This window comes from Propithecus coquereli, unplaced genomic scaffold (genome assembly GCF_000956105.1).
Source record: "Propithecus coquereli isolate 6110/MARCELLA unplaced genomic scaffold, Pcoq_1.0 Scaffold125, whole genome shotgun sequence".
NCBI classification, from domain to species: Eukaryota; Metazoa; Chordata; class Mammalia; order Primates; family Indriidae; genus Propithecus; species Propithecus coquereli.
In genome coordinates this window covers 2,301,699-2,313,809 of record NW_012136636.1, presented here as the reverse complement: position 1 = coordinate 2,313,809, position 12,111 = coordinate 2,301,699, and positions in this window count along the sequence as shown.

Sequence of the window (12,111 nt, the reverse complement as noted above, 5' to 3'; positions counted from 1 at the left end):
TTGTGAGGTCAAGAGTAAGATCACTTTGTCTCCATTTGATCTTTCCGTGAAATGCATTGGGGTTAAAGCTCTTCCTAGTGTCATTTGTAGCTCCCAGATTAGGGGGGGACCCTTTTTCTCCCACGTATTCAAGAAGAACCAAAACTGGGTAATTGACATAGCAATCTAAAACTTCCATAGATATTGGTTTTGCTCTGCCTCAAATGCTTACTTAAATCCCTCATGACTCTTAAAAGTATAAACCAGAAAAAAATACCCAGAGAGGCAATTGAAGAGACAGAGATAGCAGAGCTGTGAGAAGACTGTTCACAGAAAATATTCTTCCCCTGTGTGAACTTGGCCTTTGAAGCAAAGAATTACAGCAGGAAATTAGGACTAGGCTGGTGCAACCTCATAAACAAGTACAAAATTGTGTCAGCACACCAAAATATTTCACTAGACTGCCCTTCCCCTAGGAGGTTCACAGGTGGTATAATAAATGAAATCAGCAATCCTTCTACATGTGTCACTTACATGGTTATTTTGGCTCAGCCAACCATTAGTTATTTGTAAGTTGGGGCATAAATACAGACACTAGTTGAATATTTATGTACAGCTCCAAAATCCACCTTCATTAATTTGTCTCCATATGGGGAATATAGCTATGGGGGAAATGGAAAATATTTACTCTGGGAGCCCTTAATGTAATGCATTAAATATGAATGTGTTCTTGGTGTGGGGGTCCTGGAATTCTTGGTAGGTGTGGGATCCCTAGTGACCCTTTATCATTTTCTCTTTTCCTATAACTGAATATAAAACTGAAAAGCTTCCTTGAACAGTTAGCAAATCGTGATATGGCCAGACTCATCCCATAAGAAATTCCCTAAATTTTTATCCAGACATAATATTTTTTATTAGCTTACTTGTAGAGAGTCTCTCCTCAGAGCCCAACTAAACATGATACTAAACATTCTTTTGCCTGTATAGAAGCATAACATTTGGAGACTCCTTTGTTTTTCACTGAACAATAAAATTAACTAGCTTTTGAATTCATATTCTCTTTAGAGTAGTTGCTGCTGTTCTTTTAACAAAAGAAAAACTCAGAGAGTAAACAAACAAGAACAATTTTGGAAAGAATATCATCTATCAACTTTTCCTTTCAGAATGGATGCATAGAAAATGATCTGAATATCAAAGATTTAATGCTGCAAGAGAAAGCTATCACCAAAAGAACACTTTCTTTAATTTTACACTGTCTTCCCATTTATTGGATAATGTCTATAGACCTCACTCTTTTTGCACAAGGAATAATTATAGTTATTCACCAGAGTACTTTAAAAGTACTTCCCAAAATTTGGCAGAGAACCTTCTTAAAAGTTTATTCCACTCTGTATATTTCTGGATATCTGTCACTCCTGAGATGTTTTTTCTAGGTTTAGATTAGTTTCCAAAATCACTCAATTTTTTCTTATCCCAAGTAATACAGTAGCTATAGATATAATGAGGTGAACCCTGACTCTTGAATCCCCCTAGAAAAAAAAAAACTAAAATATTGTAAGATGATTTATATTTCAGAGTGGAGAAATGAAGTGGCATCTTAAACTACCCATCTTACTAAGAGGTAAACTTGGAGTCATAAAATGATATATTTGACTAAGCCCTAAGAAATGACTAAATTCAACAGGCTTGCCAACAGAGGTGTATCCTAGACTTATCTGGGGGGTCATGTTAAAGTACAGATCCTGGCCTCCACCTTTGACCTTCCAGGTAGATAAATGTTGATGATTTTGAAAGTAATTCCTTGGGATTCTACTGAATCTCCACCAATCTAGTGTGATCCCTTGGTTTTAAGAAGAAACTATTTTTTTGTCAGTCTAAGTCATTTATCTGAAGTCAAACGTGTTATAGTGGTGGAGAAGTATCTACTTTTAAATGTGTAAAGAAGAACTGATAGGAAGCATGTTTCTTATTGTCTTCCTGTATAAAGATCATCAAATATATATCTTCTGAAATTATAAGCTATTCAAATAACCAGAAAATATTTACAACGTTATTTATAGTACTTCTATCTTCTATAGTAATGTTATTTAAATAAAATGAAGTACTACTTCAAGTGTTTGATGTGATTAACAAGAAATCTTTGGCCTTTAAAATATCCATATCATATTTTTTGAATACATATTAATAATATTTATATATTTTTTCATTTATGAAATGAAAAGTTAGCTCTTACTCATCTTCTTAGACCAAATAGAGCAATAGAAAAAAATGAACAGTGTAGAAATGTTTGGAATATTAGTTAAATCTTAAAAAATAAAACCTTCAGTTGTATTTATTTATTTATTTATTTACTTACTTATTTATTTACTTACTTATTTATTTTGAGACAGAGTCTCACTCTGTTGCTCTGGCTAGAGTGAGTGCTGTGGCGTTAGCCTAGCTCACAGCAACCTCAAACTCCTCGGCTCAAGCGATCCTACTGCCTCAGTCTCCCAAGTAGCTGGGACTACAGGCATGTGCTACCATGCCCAGCTAATTTTTTCTGTATGTTTTTAGTTGTCCAGATAATTTCTTTCCATTTTTTTTTTAGTAGAGACGGGGTCTCACTCTTGCTCAGGCTGGTCTCAAACTCCTGAGCTCAAATAATCCACCCACCTCGGCCTCTCAGAGTGCTAGCATTACAGGCGTGAGCCACCACGCCCAACCAAACCTTCAGTTGTGTATGTGAGAGACATACAGGCAGACTTTGTTGAAATGCAAAATGGCCATGGAAAATCTCATGGAATAAAACTGAACAAAGACACATTGCTTTCTCAGTCATGGGATTGATACCAAACTCTTTCAAAGAAAAGACATAGTGGCAGTCCAGCCCCAAGTTCCTACAGAATGTAGTATCAAAGAGGTGTATTTTCTTAGTTTCTTAAAAGGAAGAGATATTAGGGATTATTGTAAGGATGTGTCTCAATTATAATATCCCAGACATGAGACTACTCTGAAGACAAAGTCGGGTTTTGTGGGTTACGTCAACCATGCAACATGCTAATGTCTGTGTCTGTTAGGTTTTTTTTTTTTTTTTTTGGCTACAAGTAACAGATGTGCCAATAGACTGGATTTAAATATATAATGTGTTTATTTTTCTCATGAAAGAATAAATCAGAAGTTAGGCAGTCCAGGGCTGGATTTCTCAGTATCAAGACTTATTCCTTTTCCTATGCCTTTGAATGTTTCTGTATTATAGCTCCTGGAAAGTATTAATAAAATAATGAAATGCCCTATCCTCTGCCCTTTGAAAGTAGGGAAATCATCACATAATTATACCTTTAAGATGGTTGGATTGGATTTATCTATACATGAGCAGTACGGCTTGTAGACCAAAAGAGTGTAAAGGGAGGGAGATAACATTTAGAAATAATTTGTAAATAATGTAGCTTAAAGCAGTCAGGAACAAAGCTAGATGATAGCAGATAGAATGAGGAGGGCACATTACATCAGAAAGACAATTTGAAAGAATTAAATACTTCTGGTTTAATTTAATTAGTTACGTGAAGATTAAAAAGTCTTGTGTAAACAAAAATGGGACCAAGAACTTACAGTGCTAAGTTTTCTTTTTACAAATATTGCCTCAATAATGTTGTGTAACTGCCCATCTAAAAATTTCGTGGTTTGGAACAACAATTTATTCTCAAGCTCTCCATTCTGTGGGTGGCTGAGTCTTGGATACTTTTCACTTGGCCCAGCTGGGTGGGTGGATCTGCTGTAGGCTGCAAGGTGACTGGGCTTGGCTCATCCTACTGCATTCTGAGGCACAGACCAAAGTGCTCAGAGCAACCCAACCCATGGTATATTCTTTGAATGCAGTGATAGAAGCTTACAGCAAGCCCAACTACATAATGGCCTTTGACTATGTCAAAGAGGAGGACTAGGGAAGTACACGCCACCCATGCTGAAAGCTGTTGATATAGTACTACCACAGGGGAGTAGAGTATTGGTATCAATAATTGAGTCTTCCACAAAGCACTGGAAAATTGCAAGTTGTTTATATAAAATTGTTAAATACAAAGACTTAAAACTTAAAACTTAAGGTTTTGTGAGCTGTCTCAAATGTATTATTTTTCTTTTAACTTTTTGGCACTGAAGAAAATATGCAACAATTAAAAGGAAAATTGCTTTGGTGATTGGGAAAGTGTTTTCCAAGTAGAAAAGAATAAAGAAAAAAACTATGCCAAGCTAGACTGATGTCTTCCGAGGTAGGCTGGAGAAGGATAATTCTGCTAACAGAAAATTAAGAACACTGGGAATTGAAACGGAGATGTTAACCTTACCTGTTCCTGTTGAGGACTTTGCTGATCACTCATGAAAATACACTCATTAATTATCACAGAAGCCACATACTCTGCATTAATTGTGATTTCTTGTGTAATTGGTTAACTTTTCTATGTTTATACAGCACGTTGCTTAGATCTTAGCACTTATCTACAGGTAATATAAGACTTTCTTAATGGCAGTTTTTTTTCTCTATTTTAGAGGAAGTACTGGGTTTTATTTGTTCTTATATATAGTAAATATTTAGGTTTCTTTGATGATAAAGTTATGTTTATTTTACTCTTAGTAAACTGTATATGCTTTGAATTTTTTTTTTTTAAAGCTGTGATTCAATTATTTCCAATCACTACTTTCATTCTTCCTTGGAGGTATTCAAATAAAAGATTCCCTTTATGTTTTGCCACAAAGTATGAATTGACACAAAAGCACTTCCTGGTGTTACTCTTGTTCCCTGCTTAGCTGAAAAAGATCTCCACTCTCACTTAAGCACTGGGGAAGTGATGGTGCCTGTTGGATGAACCAGCTCTAGTCATTAACATCACAGGGATAGAAGGATTATAAAAAGTTTAGACTATTCACTTTTATAAAACTGAGACAACTATAAGAAATTAGATAACTATTTGCTTTTGTAAAAATAACATGAATCCCAAGTTATAGTTTCCTATACTGTAAATAAGAAACTTTAAATTACATAAAAGTAAATAAAATTATAAATTTCTTCTTAATATTATCATTTCTGTGTCAACCGAGATATTTCCCTATTTTTTAGGATTTTGAATATTATGATAAGCACATTATTTTCAACTCATGAAATATCTTATAAATATTAGATTATTATACTCATTTGTTTGTCATGGAAACTGAATCTATATTTCTAGAATATAGATGTTCCAGCAGCTGGTTCAAAAGAATGATTCAGTAATAATAATCACATGAGTTATATGATTAAAATGAAAGGCCTGACTTACTGAAAAGTGAGGTCACCTAATTTGTCCAAGGTGGTTTCTAAAGTTTACAAAAAGTGTACTAGATTTAGAAAGGACTTGAAAGGGAATCTAGTCCAGCCTATCATGAAAATTGGGACTTCCCTCACCAGCATTCTTGAATATACTAAAGAATTAAAGCCCTAGTGTTATTCTCATTAGACATGTAGATTAGAAAAAGAAAAGTCTGTGCATAGCACTTGTAAGGAACAATGTTAAATATAAAAAAGGATGTTACTCATGATAGGAAAAGAAAGTCATGTAAATTGACAGTGCAAAAACTGTATAGGAGAAATTTATGGAAGCAAAAATGGCTAGTAAAAGGAAGAAAGAGAAACGTAAATATGGTTGCCTAAAACACATTAAAAATAAAATGAGAGGGCCAGGCGTGGTGGCTCACGCCTGTAATCCTAGCACTCTGGGAGGCCGAGGCGGGCGGATTGTTTGAGCTCAGGAGTTCGAGACCAGCCTGAGCAAGAGCGAGACCCCATCTCTACTAAAAATAGAAAGAAATTAATCGGACAACTAAAAATATATAGAAAAAATTAGCTGGGCATGGTGGCGCATTCCTGTAGTCCCAGTTACTCGGGAGGCTGAGGCAGGAGGATTGCTTGATCCCAGGAGTCTGAGGTTACTGTGAGCTAGGATGACGCCACGGCACTCTAGCCCAGGCAACACAGTGAGACTCTGTCTCAAAAAAAAAAAAAAATAAATAAATAAATAAAATAAAATAAAATAAAATAAAATGAGAATGATCAACGTGAAGAATAACAAGAGAATTAAACCCAGACAATTCCTATCAATGACTTAGAAAATTTGATAATAAGCACTTGTTATTTGAGCAACATGATTAGTTAAATAATTATACTTTAAAAAATTCAACAACTTAAAAAATTTAATGACTTACAGAGAAAAGGGCATAGAGTATATAGGGAAGACAAGCAATTTCTATATCAATGTGACATTACTAAGAGCAATTAAATAACATGTCCAGAAAAGATTTATTCAGTTGTTTCTAGAGTGTGTAGATACATTCTGGACACTTGACTTCATTAACTTCTGATTTTTTTTTTGCTTTTAAACATCTCTCAAATTAGGCATAAATAATTTATTATTCACTGATTTTTTTCTGAGATATCAAACTAAAACAGTTGTCTTATTCAATAATAATTATATTTTGTTCTTATTTATGCAATTACAATGCTTGGTAAACAAGACAATGACCCTAACAATGGAATTACATTTTGTTGGCATGATCAGGTTATCTATTAAACTATATGCCTTCTTATGCATTCATAATAATCACTATTACTCTGATTATTTTCATATCACTCCCACAAGTAGAACACTTAAATAATGAAAAACAAAGAATTCAGAAGAAAGGTAATATTCTGTAGTTTTCTTGTGCAAATTTCCTCTTCAGTTGATGCCATGCTTAGATGGAAGAAATGATTTGTCATATATTCTCCCCAACCAAACAGTTTTGATAATCCTTCAGAGAATTTTTAACACTAAAAACATCTGTTAGTTTTGTGCTGACAGTACAAGTCGATCCTGGTATCTTTGGATCCTGAATTTCTCTAAGGAATACAGTCAGAAGAAACAAGACAAACTTATTTTTGCCAATGTCATCCATTAATCAAATAGTGAAGCAGATGTATCAATTTTAACACAGTTAGTTTCTTCCCAGCTACCTGCTCTCCTTTCTTTGATGTTGGTTTTGTTGTAGGGTTGGCTCTCCTTATAAATCTAAGATGTTTGCTAGAACACTGTAATGGCATGGGTCTCTTCATTGGCATCTACTAGGAGAGAGTGAATGTTTTTTTCTTAGGAAATTACTGATTGGGTAGTTTATATTGCATTCACTTTTAAACTAATCACTGTGGCCAAGAGAAAACAATATATCAATTGGCTCACCTAGGAGCCAATTAATTGGAGATAGTTTCATCTAAGACATAAAGATTTCAAAAGAGCAAGAATTGGTTTCCCCACCTTGACCAAAATTAACCTAATGCTACGATGAGACTGGGAAATGCATGTTGAGAGCAAACAATAAAAAAAGCAATAGACCAGGTATGCTAGCCCTAAATATTCTTTACTTCCTCAGTATACCAAAATATCTGCTATGATTCCCAACTTAGTGAATGAATACATTTCCCTTGGATAAAAGCCATTGGCAAAATAACCAACACAGTAGCTATGTCCAAGTCATCCTGCTTTGAACCTTTAGCCATATCATTTCTAAAGCTACAAGACCAATGTTATGCATATTTCTTCGTCTTCCCACATCCCATCATAGTCAAATACTTCTTAAGAGCCTGCCATGTGCTAGAAAATATGGACATGAACAGATTTTTAGGATTTAGTTCCCAGAGCATTTCATATCTTCAGCAACTCTTGAAGGATGAATGGGGACCACCCATGCAGAGGATGAGACAAAGTCTTCAAAGAAGAGTGAAGATCAATGTTAACAAGATGATAAATAAAACGGCGTAGAATTTTCAGGGAACTGCAAGAAGCTCCATTGCTTAACCCAAGAGTGTGAAGGGAGCAGACGAGGCAATAATTAGTAGAAATTAGATCTTGACGGGTCTCGTTTTACCCAAGTAAAAGCTGGAGCTATATGTCGTCATGAATGGAGTGCCAATAAAATAATTTTCATAAATGAGCAGTGTTCCTGATTTTACCTATACGAAAACTCATTCCGGCAAGAGTGGCACATTACCTGGGAATAGAAAGAACATCAGTGAGGCAGTTTGGAGGATATTTCCACAGTCCAGGCTAGAAATGAAGTCCAAACTAAGCGAGCAGAAGTAGGTTTGGTAAGGTGGAAACAGATTCAGGTCTGCTTTAATAGAAAGATCCTATAGGACTTGAGAGAGAATTAAATTTAGTGGATGAGGAAATGAGAAGTGGAGAGCATGACCTGGTTTTCTGCCTTAACGTCATGGCGTGTGGTAGTGCATTAATAGCAACAGAAATTGCACTCAAAGGAAAAGTTGTGGTGAGAGAATGAGTTCCATTTTAAATATGTTAAGTTTGAAGTGTGAAGCATTTAGGTGGAGAGGCCTAAAAGACAACTTATAATACATTTTTTCTGGAGCCCTGTAGAAAATTCTAGGTGTGAAGTATCTGCTCTAGGATCATCGGTATGTATGAGGCAGTCAAAACAACGAGAGTGGATGAGGTCATCCAGGGAGAGTGTTTTGAATGAGAAGTAAGCAAATAGAAGACATCTGGATAACACCCAATATTTAAGGAATGAATTAAAGACTGAAGCCAATCAAGGAGCTGGGGGAGAAAAGGTCAGGGAAAGAGGAGCATATATGGAAAGGGAATGACCAGCAGTAAAACACGATGAACAGACACTAGGACAGTGTTGTTTAGATGCAGCCATGGCTATCACCACTCATATAGAACAGCTTCACGTTCGAAATCAATTTTTTTTCAAGTGTCATTCTTAAGTGAATATTGTCCTTTATTTATTTTTTTAAGATGATTTACTGATTTTTTCATCATGCAGTATTGCAGCTGGGATTTCTTCAGAGGTCTCCAAGTCTCACTCTCCATTTTCACAGATCGACATTCTATGGTACAGAGTATATCAGGACCTGTTCAAGGTCACCCAGTTAACTGGCAACTGTGTCAGGACTAAAATTCCATGATCTTTATTTCTGTTCACCTCTAGAATTTTTAATAACTTACCCTCTAAACATAAACCATATCTTTACATTTTTAAAAGCAGATATAATCTTTTATGTCAAGTTTTTAAGTTTTGCAATCCCTTCATGCTTATCAGCTATCAATTCTTTAGACATTCCTCTCTTTTCTTCTAAGCCTGAATATTATAAATACCAACCAATTCTCTCTTGTCAACATAATCTATTCCATCATCTTCTGTCCTTCACTTCTGCTTGACTCTGAAAACTATACATCGATATCTGACCCATGATTTCTCTTTTTGGTCTCCACATGTGTGTTGCTGAACACAATGCCGCAGTTATGTGAATTGGTTCTAAATCTAATTCTTGCCATCTAAACTCATCTTGAGCACACCCTGTTGTGCAGAGAATACCTTCTCATTTTTGGTCAGCACTTGCTATGCATTTTCTGTAGGGTTATACCTTCCCTAATTTTAAAATTATTCTCATATTCTCCTTTCCTGAGATTCAGAATATACCTCACATGCTACTTCACAGAAATAGTAACCACTATCAGCTAGGAACACACTCAACTGTGGTCCTGTCACCTGCAATCATGCCTAGAATCACAGCCATCTTTCCATTCCATTCCTTTTTCCTTTATTTAATGCCAATCTCTTTCAATCTTTTCCACTGTTTCAAGAATATTTCTTTGTCAGCCATTATGCTTCCCTTGTAGATCTCCAACATCTTACCCTTAGTCAGTAACTATAATCAAGTTTTATTTTTAAGTAATGTACATTTCTATTATTTTATGTTAGTTCTAGCTTATCACTCTTCCCTCCTCCTCCTCCTTCTCTTTCCTCTTCTCTGCTAAGACAACACATCTGAAAACAGTCCATTCTTACTCTCTTAACTTTTTCACTTTCAAATCACTTCTCAGTTCACTGAAACTCGCTGCAAATGGCTGCCACGTTCACGTTAAGTCCAAGTCAATGTGAGTTCACACATGCCGACTTGGCAATGTGATTTCTATCTGTGGCTATCAGATAATACTTTGACAGTGATGAAATCGGGCTAGTCAATGGTTCTTAACTCTGAACCTTAAAATTATCTGAGGAGTTAAAAATGTGCTTGGATCCCCAAGATCAATACAATGATAACCTCTTTTGGTTGGTCCCAAGCATTAGTGTTTCTGGAAATCTCCCCCATGTCATTCTCATACACAGTAAAGGCAGAAATTCCATAACCTAAATATGGACACAGAATAAAGTGAACAGAAAAACTATAACAGTGCCTAAGCAAAGGATCATATGATGCTCAATAGTTGACACCAACGCAAAAGGGGAAGAAGGAATATACAATAGAAAGGGTTGCCCACGAAAGTGCACTGGTAATAGAGTTTAGAAGTGGGAATGAGGAGAAGAGAGGATGTAGCATCTTCTTCTGGCTCAAAAATGAGGGGAAGATTCCATAGATGGAGTTAGAGAAGGAGAAATATCCTTGAAGGAAAATCAGATTTCATTCAACATGGAATGGTAAGGACATTGTTATAAATTTTGAAAATGCAAATCAGTTCCCTCACAGTGGAACAGATTCCAGAAGTCACAAATTCAAATGGTGTGGGGGATCTAATCTGTAATGGAAAGGTGATCACAAAAGAGAAAACCTAGGCAAATGTCGTGATGGAAGTAGCAGACAGCAGATAGGAGATATGTAGGGATAATATGGTTTTGACATTCATATTTCTGGCCAATAGGACCAATTGTTCCTTAGATCTTAATCCTGGTATTACTTGATGAAATAAGATTAAAGACCTTTAAAACTCCTCTCCGATCTGGGGAGAGAAACAAGTCCCCAGAGAGGAAGTGTACATGGGATGGAGTACTCCATTTAAAGTGGAAGGTAGAACAAAACAAAGTAGTATGCAATTGAGTGTAGGGATCTTGCAAAGTCTGTCATCAGGAACACCCTCTACAAAAATAATTTTGATAAATACCTGTTGCAAAAAGTAGGGGTTAAGCAATTAATATAAGTACGAACTAAGAATTTCCAACATAATATCCCTGATTTTATGTGTGTGTGTGCGTGCGTGCGTGTGTGTGTGTGTGTGTGTGTCAAGAACAGTTTATTTATACCAAGAATGGGAGACTCACAAAATATCAGCAAAAGTTGGACATTGGCATGAGAATGCTCGTGAAAGGAATTTTCTGGCCCATACCTTCCAAAGTATTTTTCCATAGTTTTTGTTAAGAAATACTTGGAGGTTGTTGTCATAACTCTGCTATGTGGTGTTCACCACTAATTTGGATAGAATAGGCCTAAATAAGGATAAAAGCTAGTATAACAGAGTGCTATATAGCAGATACTATGCTAAGGGCTTTATGAGGAACTGCTAAATTAATAGTATAATAATATACTAAAGGCTTTCATTTCCTAGTGGGATAATACACTCTTATCTTGTGTCTTCACAATTTTTGTATAATCCTGAATTAAAGAACTTTTCAAGATATCATTAAAGATACATATCTTTACTGAGTGAATTCTATCTGACTCTCTTAGTCAAAGAGGCTTATGCTGAAAATTAGCTAAACCCTGTTAGTGATGTGGTTTTCTGGCTGTTGCTTTAACAACATTTATTTGATGATAAGATGGGCTATATATTCTATTTCTGTTACTGATGATGATTAATTGACAGCAAGCCTCCAAATGAAATTTTTATGCTGGAGATTAAGAAACACAAATTCCTGAAAGACAACAATATATATTAATGCAATATGAATGGTAAAATATCATTTCCTACTTGCATTTTCTAGGAAGTTTCCTGATAGCCTTGGGTTTTTAAAGTATGTATTAAAAGATCAATAATTTTCAATGGCAGTAATATGGGAAATAAGCGTTAGATGACATTAAATAATAAGCAAATATTGAAGAGTACAAGTAGTCTGTGTTGGTCAGAATGAACCTTTCGCAGAGGAGAGAGTGAAAGTTAAGGTAAGAAGGTAATTGAATAATAGATTGCAGTCTCTCTAAAATAAGATCAAGGAATTTGAGCTTTGTTGGCAAGAAGGAATTGCTGAAGAATCCTACAAAGTGATTCAACAGAAACAAAATAGTATCTAGTACCAGCCACATGGTATGCCTGAGAGGTTGGAGAGAAGTTATTGGTCGGCAGTTTTTTGCAG